The sequence below is a fragment of the Myotis davidii genome, unplaced genomic scaffold (genome assembly GCF_000327345.1).
Source record: "Myotis davidii unplaced genomic scaffold, ASM32734v1 scaffold181, whole genome shotgun sequence".
NCBI classification, from domain to species: domain Eukaryota; kingdom Metazoa; phylum Chordata; class Mammalia; order Chiroptera; family Vespertilionidae; genus Myotis; species Myotis davidii.
Window position 1 is genome coordinate 1,497,008 of NW_006291504.1, and position 9,521 is coordinate 1,506,528.

The window sequence follows — 9,521 nt, forward strand, 5'->3', positions numbered from 1 at the left end:
CCAGGCGGGCAGGGCCGCTCCGGCCTCCCAGCTCGACCACCGGCAGCGCCAGGATCCTGGATGGACCGCACAACCTTGGAAATCGGAACGTCAGGAAGAAAAACGGTTAAAAATGCCAAAATCCTCCGCGGACTGAATTGAGGAGGAAATGATATTTACAGCCATTTGATTGCATCTCAAAGTGGCAGCCGTGGGCACGGACTCAGTTCAACCCACGATTGTTGTTCCCGATGCTGTGCCTTGGGAATCATCTGAAGAAACAGACGGACCGTGTCCCATGGGGTCAGACGAAAAGCCATCCTGGTAAGAACGGTAAAGAACACCCGAGAGAGAAACAGGTTTCCCCGAAAGAGAGCTTACGATGCCACACACCCCGCCAGAAAGCCACTCAGGGCCAAGGCGCTCTCTGAACGCAAATCCCACAGTGATCACAGGACAGCAGTGCCCTGTGGGCTCGGGACAGGCCTCCTGTGGCCTCTGTCTGCCGATTTCAGAGCTTAGCAGCCGCTGCCGGCTAATCCTCTGTATTAAGCCTGCCTCGGACATCTCCATGTGAAAAAAAATAAAAGCTTGGTGCTGACACCAGCCTCCCACAGGGGAGAGGAGAGGCTCTGGGAGCCACGCCTGCCCACCCCGCACGGCAGGGAGCAGCGAGGCAAAGCGGGCGAGTTTATTCTGAAAAGTCAGTGGACCCAGAAGGGTCGCACTGAGGCCCACACCGGACAGTCCCTGGAAAGAGGGGTGCGTGTACTTCCTGCAGGTGGCGTGAGGCTCTGCAGGCCGGGGCGTCCTGGGGGCATCCCCTGGCCCTGCCAGGTCCCTCCGCTCGCTCTGGGAAGAAGGCTGCTTCACTTTCCAACAGAGAAGCCCTTCCTCCCAGGCTCACACAGAGAGGATGATGCCGGTTTCGCTTCCATGACCTGCTCTAGGCAGGCCACCGAGTCAGCCCCGAGTCCTTTGATGGTGCCCCTCCCAGCCACCCTCGGAGGAAGGGAAAGGTTATGAATGAAAGAATGCGATTGTTTGCAAAAATGAAGTGACCCCGTGCCAGAGATGGAGCTGATCTGGAACAGGCCGGGCCCCTAATTACATAGTAACCTGACACCTCACACTTCCCTCCCCTGGCAGCCCTCGCCTTCAAAGGGCCTCGCCAGGCCTGCGAATTCCTCGCCTCCCTCCTCGCCTCCCTCCTCTCATCTGCGCCCGAAATAGCTCCTCTTTACAGAAAAGCTGTTCTGACGCCTGGGAACACTCATAGAGTCCTTCCGGGGCTCGCTCACGGCCCTCCTTCCTGGCGGTGCTCCAGGGTGGCTCCTTGGGCCTGGTTTTGAGCAGATATTGTACATTCTACCAACCTGGGAAACTGTACCCCGAAAGTGGAGGCTCACCGAGCCTTGCTGTGGGGGTATTATAATTTATAATAAAATATCCAAGTGCCGGGCCAGTTTGGCTCCAAGGATAGAGCGTTGGCCTGCAGACTGAAGGGTCCCAGGTTCAATTCCGGTCAAAGGCATATGCCCAGGTTGCGGGCTCGATCCCCAGTGGGGGCGTGCAGGAGGCAGCTGATCAATGATTCCCTCTCATCATTGATGTTTCTCTCTCCCTCTCCCTCCTCTCTGAAATCAATGACGATATTTTAAAATAAATAAGTAAGTACATAAATATGGAAGGGACAGCATAGGGCAGCGAGCAGGAGGCTGCGGGAACGCCTCTGGGACATGTGAGCTGGTGCTGAGAGAGCAGGAAGGTGTCAGTGTGTGTGGCGGGGGAAGGCGTCCGAGGCCGAAGGGAGCCTAAGGACAGAGCCCGGGACGTGAAGGGGCATTGATGGTGCAGACTCAGGGCAGTAAGCCAGAGCCAGGCTGGAGGTGAGTCAAGGTCACTGGGATGACCTAGAAGAGGGCCTCGCTCAGGGTCGCACAGCTGGGAAGTGACACAGCCATGAGTTAAACCTGGCGGTCTGGCTGAGTCCATCCGTGCTCAGGCTAATGGTCACCTCACTGCCCCTCCCTGGACAGAGAATAAGATGGATACAAGGGCCCGGCCCACTCCGTGGTTGAGCGTCGGCCTAGGAACCAGGAGGTCACGGTTGAGTTCCCGGTCAGGGCACAGGCCCAGGTTGTGGTGGGGAATGTGTAGGAAGGAGGCAGCTGATCAATGATTCTCTCTCATCGTTGATGTTTCTCTCTCTCTCCCCCCTCTCCCTTCCTCTTTGAAGTCAATAAAAATATACATTTTTAAACAGATGGATACGAGGAACTCACAGCCTACTGGGCGATATAGGCCAGTACATCCACATTTACAGTATATGCAACAGACACCTATTGACCATCTTCTGTGTGCCAGTAGCTATGCCAGGCAACGTGAACGTAAAAATAATAAGTTTCTCTTTTAATGAAGGCCACGGAGTCTGGTTAGGGAGAGAAGAGCAACTACATACGTGCAGCTGCGGAGACCTGGGTCTGCCCAGAAAGGCCAGGAAGCACAGGGGAGACCGGCTGTCGGGAGGCGGAGAAGGTGCCAGAAGACTGGAGCGGCACGGGAGGCTCACCCGTCGGCGGACAGGGCCGGTACTGCCCAGGGTCATGGTCAGTGCTGGCGTCCATTAGGGACGCAGTGTGCCGGCCACTGTCCTAAGCGCTTTTTCCCATTATCTCACATTTACTCGTCACCACAATCCCCCACGCTCCCAGCAAAGGCACAGACAGAGGCGTGGGGAATTCTACCCAAGGCCACGCAGCACGGAATCGTAGAGCCAGACTTGGAATCCGAGTCGTCTGACACAGAGCCCAAGCCCACGCTCCGAGACTCCCAGCAGGAGGGGGCCCCAAGCCTGGCGGGTCAGGGAAGGCATCCAAGACGGGTGCTGCCTGCCATCACGCCACCAAGGTCTCGGGGCCAGCCACTGAGCAAGGGGACGGAGAGGCTGTCGGGCCCGGGGAGCCCCCAGTACGTGCAGGACGAGAGGCGACCAGTTTCAAGGGGAAGCAGCTGGTCTGGCAGCCGGAGGGGGTGGGGTGCTGGGGGCGCAGGGGCCCCTGAAGGAGCAGGCAGGGAGAACCCTTAGGCTGGGCTGGTTGGTTGCCAAGGAATAGACACTCACACGAGTTCAAGGACACAAAGGCACCCAGGACACCGAGGAGAAGCAGCTAATGGCAGCGCGAGCGGCTCCCCTTCCGTGGGAGGCACGGCCTCTGCCTCAGCTCCCCCTGCACCCCCTGCGTCACCAACTGGGAGGCGGGGCGGGGCCTGCATGCGGGGGATGGTGTTGGAGCTGCAGGGCAGGAGCCCAAAGGGACAGGTGTAACTCACACATGAGGAACAGCGAAGGGGACTCCTGGTGCCTAACCTGGGTGCAGAGACAGGGGATACGGCAGGGGAGAGGTGTGGAGGGTGTTGGCAACTGAATTGTGTCCCTCCACACACACACACACACACACACACACACACACACACATACACACACAATGCGGAGAGGTTGGAGTCCCAGCTCCCAGTGTGGCAGCATGTGGAGAGTGGGTCTTTAAGGAGGTAACTAGGTTAAATGAAGTCATAGGGTGGGGCCAATAGGACTAGTATCCTTATGAGAGGGAGAGACCAGAGACCTATCTCTCACACACATGCTCAGAGCAGAAGCCATGTGAGGACACAGAGAGAAGGCAGCGTCTACAAACCAGGAAGAGAGGCCTCACCAGAAACCACCCTGATGGCCCGTGATCGGGGACCTCTAGCTTCCCCAACTGCGAGAAGATAAACTCCCGTCATTCAGTCTACCCTGTCCACGGTGTTTTATTATGACAGCCCTGGCTAACACCGAGGGAAAGACAATTCATTCACACGTGGATGAAGACACAGGAGGTGGATTTAAGGCAAGCCAACTGAGCTAGAATTGCTGGGGCGTGGTGCTTCAGTGGAAAGAGAAGGCAAGGAGTGTGGAGGAGGAGGAGGAGGAGGAGAAGGAGGAGGAGGGAGAGGAGGAACAGGAAGAGGAAGACGAAGAGGAGGAGGAAGGGATGTTGTCCAGGTTTCAGTCTTGCACAGCGGGTGAATTGTGGTGATGCTCATTGAGTCTGAGTTTGGGTACTGGACTTGGGCAGGCGGTGTAAGTGTCATTAGGATTTCTTGGTTGTCAGGAGGAGAAATTTAACGGTAGGAAATTAGGGGAACGATAACGGAAGTGGAACCGCATTGAAAACCAAGGTCAGGGTTTTTCCAACAAATGAACTCAGTTACATTCAAATTCTTCACTCGTTTAATACAATGCCTTAGAGATCATTCCACTCACTCCGTAGGCACAAACCTACATTATTCTTTGAATCTCCAGCTACTGTTCTGTTGAACAGAGGAGACATCATCTATCTATTCACCACCCGCCTGCAGAGTTAGGTCGCATCCAGAGACACTTCACTGCAAACACCGCGTCAGGAGCACCCTCGTACGTTTCCTCTGTGCGCAGCCTAGATTCCTGGCCGTGAGCGGCTGGGTTGAAACGGATGTGCATTTTGTGTGCTGAGAGCGCCTGCCAAATTCCCTCTGAAAAGACTGTACCGTTTATACTTCTAGCAAGAGAGGATACATGTACTGACTGCTTCATAACCCTACGTATGTTTCTTAAAACTACTTTGAGTCGTGACCCCTTTAGATTCTGCTGGAAGCTCTGAGTCCTTGTCGTAGGGAAACACGAAGATGGGCATATACCGAGCCCTTTGCAGGTGTACAGCCCACCCGGGCTTCCCACGGCCTCATAGGAAGGACCCCTGAGTAGCGGTGTTTAATGGGCCTCACGGTCTAGACCAGTGGGTCTTAATCTCAGCTGCGCATTCGTATCACCCGGGGAGCTTTGGGAAATCCCCGGGCCCGGCCACTTCCCAGACCGTCTGAGCAGATTCTCTCGGGAACAGATCGAGGTAGCAGTATTTTTTTGCAAGTTTTCCGGGTGATTCTAACATGCACGCAATGGCAGGAACCATTGCCAGCTAGGAGAGGCCTGTAGAAAGATTAAAATAATAATAATAATAATGTGAAGGTAGAACAGGGGGAAGTGCGCACGTGGCTCTCAGGGGCCCAGACGCGGCTGCAGGAGCCTTCACTGTGATGAGGGGTGGGGCTGGGACGTGGCATGGATACCTATGTTTTCGCTGGGGAGATGTTCCAGGTGATTCTAAGGCGTGGCCAAGGCCAGAGTCCCGGTGCAGGGGAGGCCTGCCGGAGAGAAGGCCCCCTGAGGGGTGAGAGCAGAAGGAAGAAAAGTCAGATGCACCCCGAGAACTTGCCACTTCCAAGCCACCGGCAAAGGGCAGCACCAGCTCCCGCGGTGGCTCTGACCAGGGGCCTGGCCAGGGGGTGGGCAGCCATCACCACTGGCTTCAAGCTGCCGTGGTGGGAGGAGGCTTCATGGACCTGGATCCTTTTTTTTTTTTAAGATCTTTCTTTATTTAAACTGCATTTTTATTTATTTCAGAGAGAGGAATGGAGAGAGGAGAGAGAGGGGGATAGAAACATCAATAAGACGCAAAACCGGTTTGGCTCAGTGGATAGAGCGTCGGCCTGCGGACTGAAAGGTCCCAGGTTCGATTCCGGTCAAGGGCATGTACCTGGGTTGCCGGCACATCCCCAGTGGGAGATGTGCAGGAGACAGCTGATCAATGTTTCTCTCTCATCGATGCTTCTAAATCTCTCTCTCTCTCCCTTCCTCTCTGTAAAAAATCAATAAAATATATTTTTAAAAAAGAAAAAAAATAAAGGAACATCAATAAGAGAGAATCGTTGATCGGCTGCCTCCTGCACGCGCCGTGGTGGGAGGAGGCTTCATGGACCTGGATCCTTTTGTTTTTTTTAAGATCTTTCTTTATTTAAACTACATTTTTATTTATTTCAGAGAGAGGAATGGAGAGAGGAGAGAGAGGGGGATAGAAACATCAATAAGAGCCAAAACCGGTTTGGCTCAGTGGATAGAGCGTCGGCCTGCGGACTGAAAGGTCCCAGGTTCGATTCGGGTCAAGGGCATGTACCTGGGTTGCCGGCACATCCCCAGTGGGAGATGTGCAGGAGACAGCTGATCAATGTTTCTCTCTCATCGATGCTTCTAAATCTCTCTCTCTCTCCCTTCCTCTCTGTAAAAAATCAATAAAATATATTTTTAAAAAAGAAAAAAAATAAAGGAACATCAATAAGAGAGAATCGTTGATCGGCTGCCTCCTGCACGCCCCACACTGGGGATTGAGCCCGACAGCCATGCCCGGGAATCAAACCAGGACCTCCTGGTTCATAGGTCATGGTTCAACCACTGAGCTATAACAGCATTTTAAAAATGCAAGTTGACCCCAACCGCCCTGCAATCACAGGCAAAACCACGCATATGCATCTTCTGGGGAAGAGGTTTCACAACTTCCACTCGATTTGCAGATGAATTCAGAAGCAGTGGGTGATCAGCCAAAGAGGAAATGATGTCATTGCTCGCTCAATTACATTAGCTGTCGAGGCCGCATCTCTCCGAGCGCGGTTAGGTCGGTACTGCGTGCTCGGCGCTGAGGGTAACAGTGCACGTCCGTGGACTGGCCCCTGGACCTGCGACATCAGACTCTCGGGAGCTGGCACCGAGGAACCTGCATTTTAAGAGACTCCCTGGGTGGTTCTGGGTGATGCTGACGCGCTCTGAGTGTCACGAACGGCCTGGGCTTCCGTCTGAAAAGCCACCGGTTCCGGGAAAGCTCCGTGAGTGGGGTGTGGAGCCCGTGGAGCACTGAGGCCCGGCCCGGGCACACGTTGCCTTCCAGGACCACCGCCCACAGCCCGGAACCTTGGCCAGGGAAGCCCTCTCCTGCCGCAGTGCCCCCTGCAAGCGTGTTCTCTGTGCTTCCCACGCGGACAGCAGCCCTGAGTGAGGTTCGTCCTCAGATCACAGCTCAGCGTCCCAGAGCTGGTGAGGACCAGGCCCGCTGCTCCCCTGGCAGAGGGAGAAGCGATGACCACGGGGAAGGAAGAGGGAGGGGACATGACCACGGGGAAGGCAGAGGGAAACCCTGACCACGTGAGCCTGGAGGCAGGCCAGGCATCTTCCTGGGAGAGTCTTCCCACCTCCTACCTCTGCCCATGTGCTTGGCAGAGTTCGCCCCCAAACGATGACGCATTTTGGGTGATGACTTCTGTAACATGCAGACCTTAGACAGTAGCCACGTGGGACGGACTCATGGACACGCGCTGGAAGGGAAGGGCTTTCTCTGGGCGGAGGGAAGAGAACGGGAGGCCCTGGGCGGGCGAAACTGTTGAGGATGTGTGCGCTGCAGGGTCCCGTCCAGCAGGGGGCGATGCGGGGCGGGTCCTGTAGGCGCTCGGGGTGTCCACTCCCCGGGAACATGGGAGCGACCCTCACCTGGACTCAGGAGAGCAGGTGAGAGTTCACGGGAAGGGGCAGCCGCAGCCAGAGTCACTGATGGGACCAGAAGGCGTACGGGGCATGTCTGTCTCCAGGGACCTGTGCTTTCCGAGCCTGCTCTAGGGAGAGTGACGGCTTTTATAAACAGGGAAGAAGGACAGAATCACAGCTTTGCTTCCTTTCTCTCCCTCCCTCTCCCTCTCTCTTTCTCTCTCTCTCTCTCTCTCTCTCTCTCTCTCTCTCTCTTTTTGTTAATCCTCAGCCAAGGATATTTTCCCATTGATTTTTAGAGAGAGTGGAAGGGAGAGGGAGAGACAGACAGAACATCGATGTAAGAGAGGCCACCAATTGGTTGCTTCTTGCACATCCCCCAACCAGGGCCGGGAACCTACAACCAAGGTATGTGAATCGAACCCGGGACCCTTCAGTCTGCAGCCGACACTCTACCCACTGAGCGAGACAGGCTAGGCCTGCCTTTTCTTTTTATACTTAAGAGAAGGCGCCAGGAAGAGAGAAAAGACAGGAAAACAAAGAGATGCGCTCATGCTCAGGGGAGTCCGCCTCTATTCAGAGTGATGGCAACATGGCCCCCGGGGCACCCCAGCCAAAGCGCAGGCGGCAGGAATCAGAAACATGAGGAACTGCGAGCCCTGGACTAGTGACCCGCCCCCCCTCCCGGCTTTGCGCCCTCAGGTCCCAACGCAGAGGGTTAGGTCACTGTGTGCCCTGCCCGCCCCTCTCCAGGGCTGTCCTCCCCTGTCCGGTGTCAAGCCTGGGTCTCCAGCATCAAAGTAAAGAAATAGAACAAACCCATCCAGGGCGTCTTTAAATATTCAGATGCGCCCCTCACGGCTAAATTAAGCTTTCCTAAGAAAAAGCAAGTCAATTAGTTCAAAATGTGGGTTAGTGCTTCTGGGTATTTAAAAGGGGATTTTTTTTCTTTTTTAGTTCATTTAGAAACATAGCCACGGGGCAGGCCTAGACCCGCTCCTCAGCACATCCCTGAATTGCCACCAGATTCCCAGATACTCAGTTCTGACATCCAGAGCTTCGAAATCTGGTTCTCAAAGTCACAAAGGCGTGGCCATAGGAGGTCTGAGCGGATCCTGCTTTGCCCTTTTCCGTCACATCCTTTGTCTCCACCGTCACACGGATGGATCGCCCTCCTAGGCGCCTGGCCCCGCTGCAGAACAGGCTCCCTGTCTCCCTCGCCTCACTCAGGACCGCGAGCTCTCTAACGCCCGTGGACCGAGGCAGCTCTCCGTCATGGGGACAGGCGGCCGTGGAGCACGCTGCGCTGCACTGAAACCACCTGCCCAACTTGTCTCCGTGCAATGAGCCCAACTTGACCAAAATGCGAACAGAATCCCGTATTTCTTAAGAAGATGAATTGCCAGAGGCAATTTCTGGGCCCTAGAATATGACCGCTTTCATGGCTTTCTTAAAAGGCTATCTCAATTGATATTGGCAATAAAAAAATATGAGAATAACGTTTTCATACCAATATTAGGGTATAAAGTGTTGTTGTTTTGTACATTATTGTTGCTTGTTTTATTTCGCTTTTACTAAGTTAATAGGCTATTTTTAAAAATATAGTGGATAGTTTCAGGGACATTTTATGTTTGGAGACAAATGTAAATAGCTCCTCCATTATTTAAAATACACGTATTTGTTACAAGACATTAACACATATCTCCGTTTCCACCGTAATTAGTATTGCAGTGACACTGAAGTAAAGGTCATTGAATAATGGGAATAACATCCACTTCAGCCCGACACACCCTTCCAAGCTACGTTACGAAGGTAAAGAAACTGCATTAATTTTACTTGAACGTTGACAGCCCTCACCCTGGGCTTCTCTATGGAGCAGATGAAGTTTTGGTCTCAGAATGTGAGGACAGCAGAATACCTGAGGCTCCACAGAACACAACAGCCTTCCGGAAAACTACGTCCCCCTCAGACCACTGGCTTTACAAACATCTAGGAGACCGGTGGGTGAAAAGATCATTATAGTGACCAGGTAGCAACCAGAGACCAAAAACTCCTCTCCTGTCAATCCTGTGTGAAGTTCAAGCTGACCTGCTTTTTGACAAAGCATCACAGATGAAAACAGGCAACTCTCTCCTCGCTCCCTACAGCCCGGGGG

The 9,521-nt window shown here is 54.0% G+C and overlaps 1 protein-coding gene across 1 annotated transcript in view; it reads left to right on the forward strand.

The window, feature by feature from the left end:
• The window catches only part of KCTD1 (potassium channel tetramerization domain containing 1), a 152,168-nt gene that overhangs the window by 66,330 nt on the left and 76,317 nt on the right, over window positions 1-9,521 (forward strand). The window lies entirely within an intron of this gene.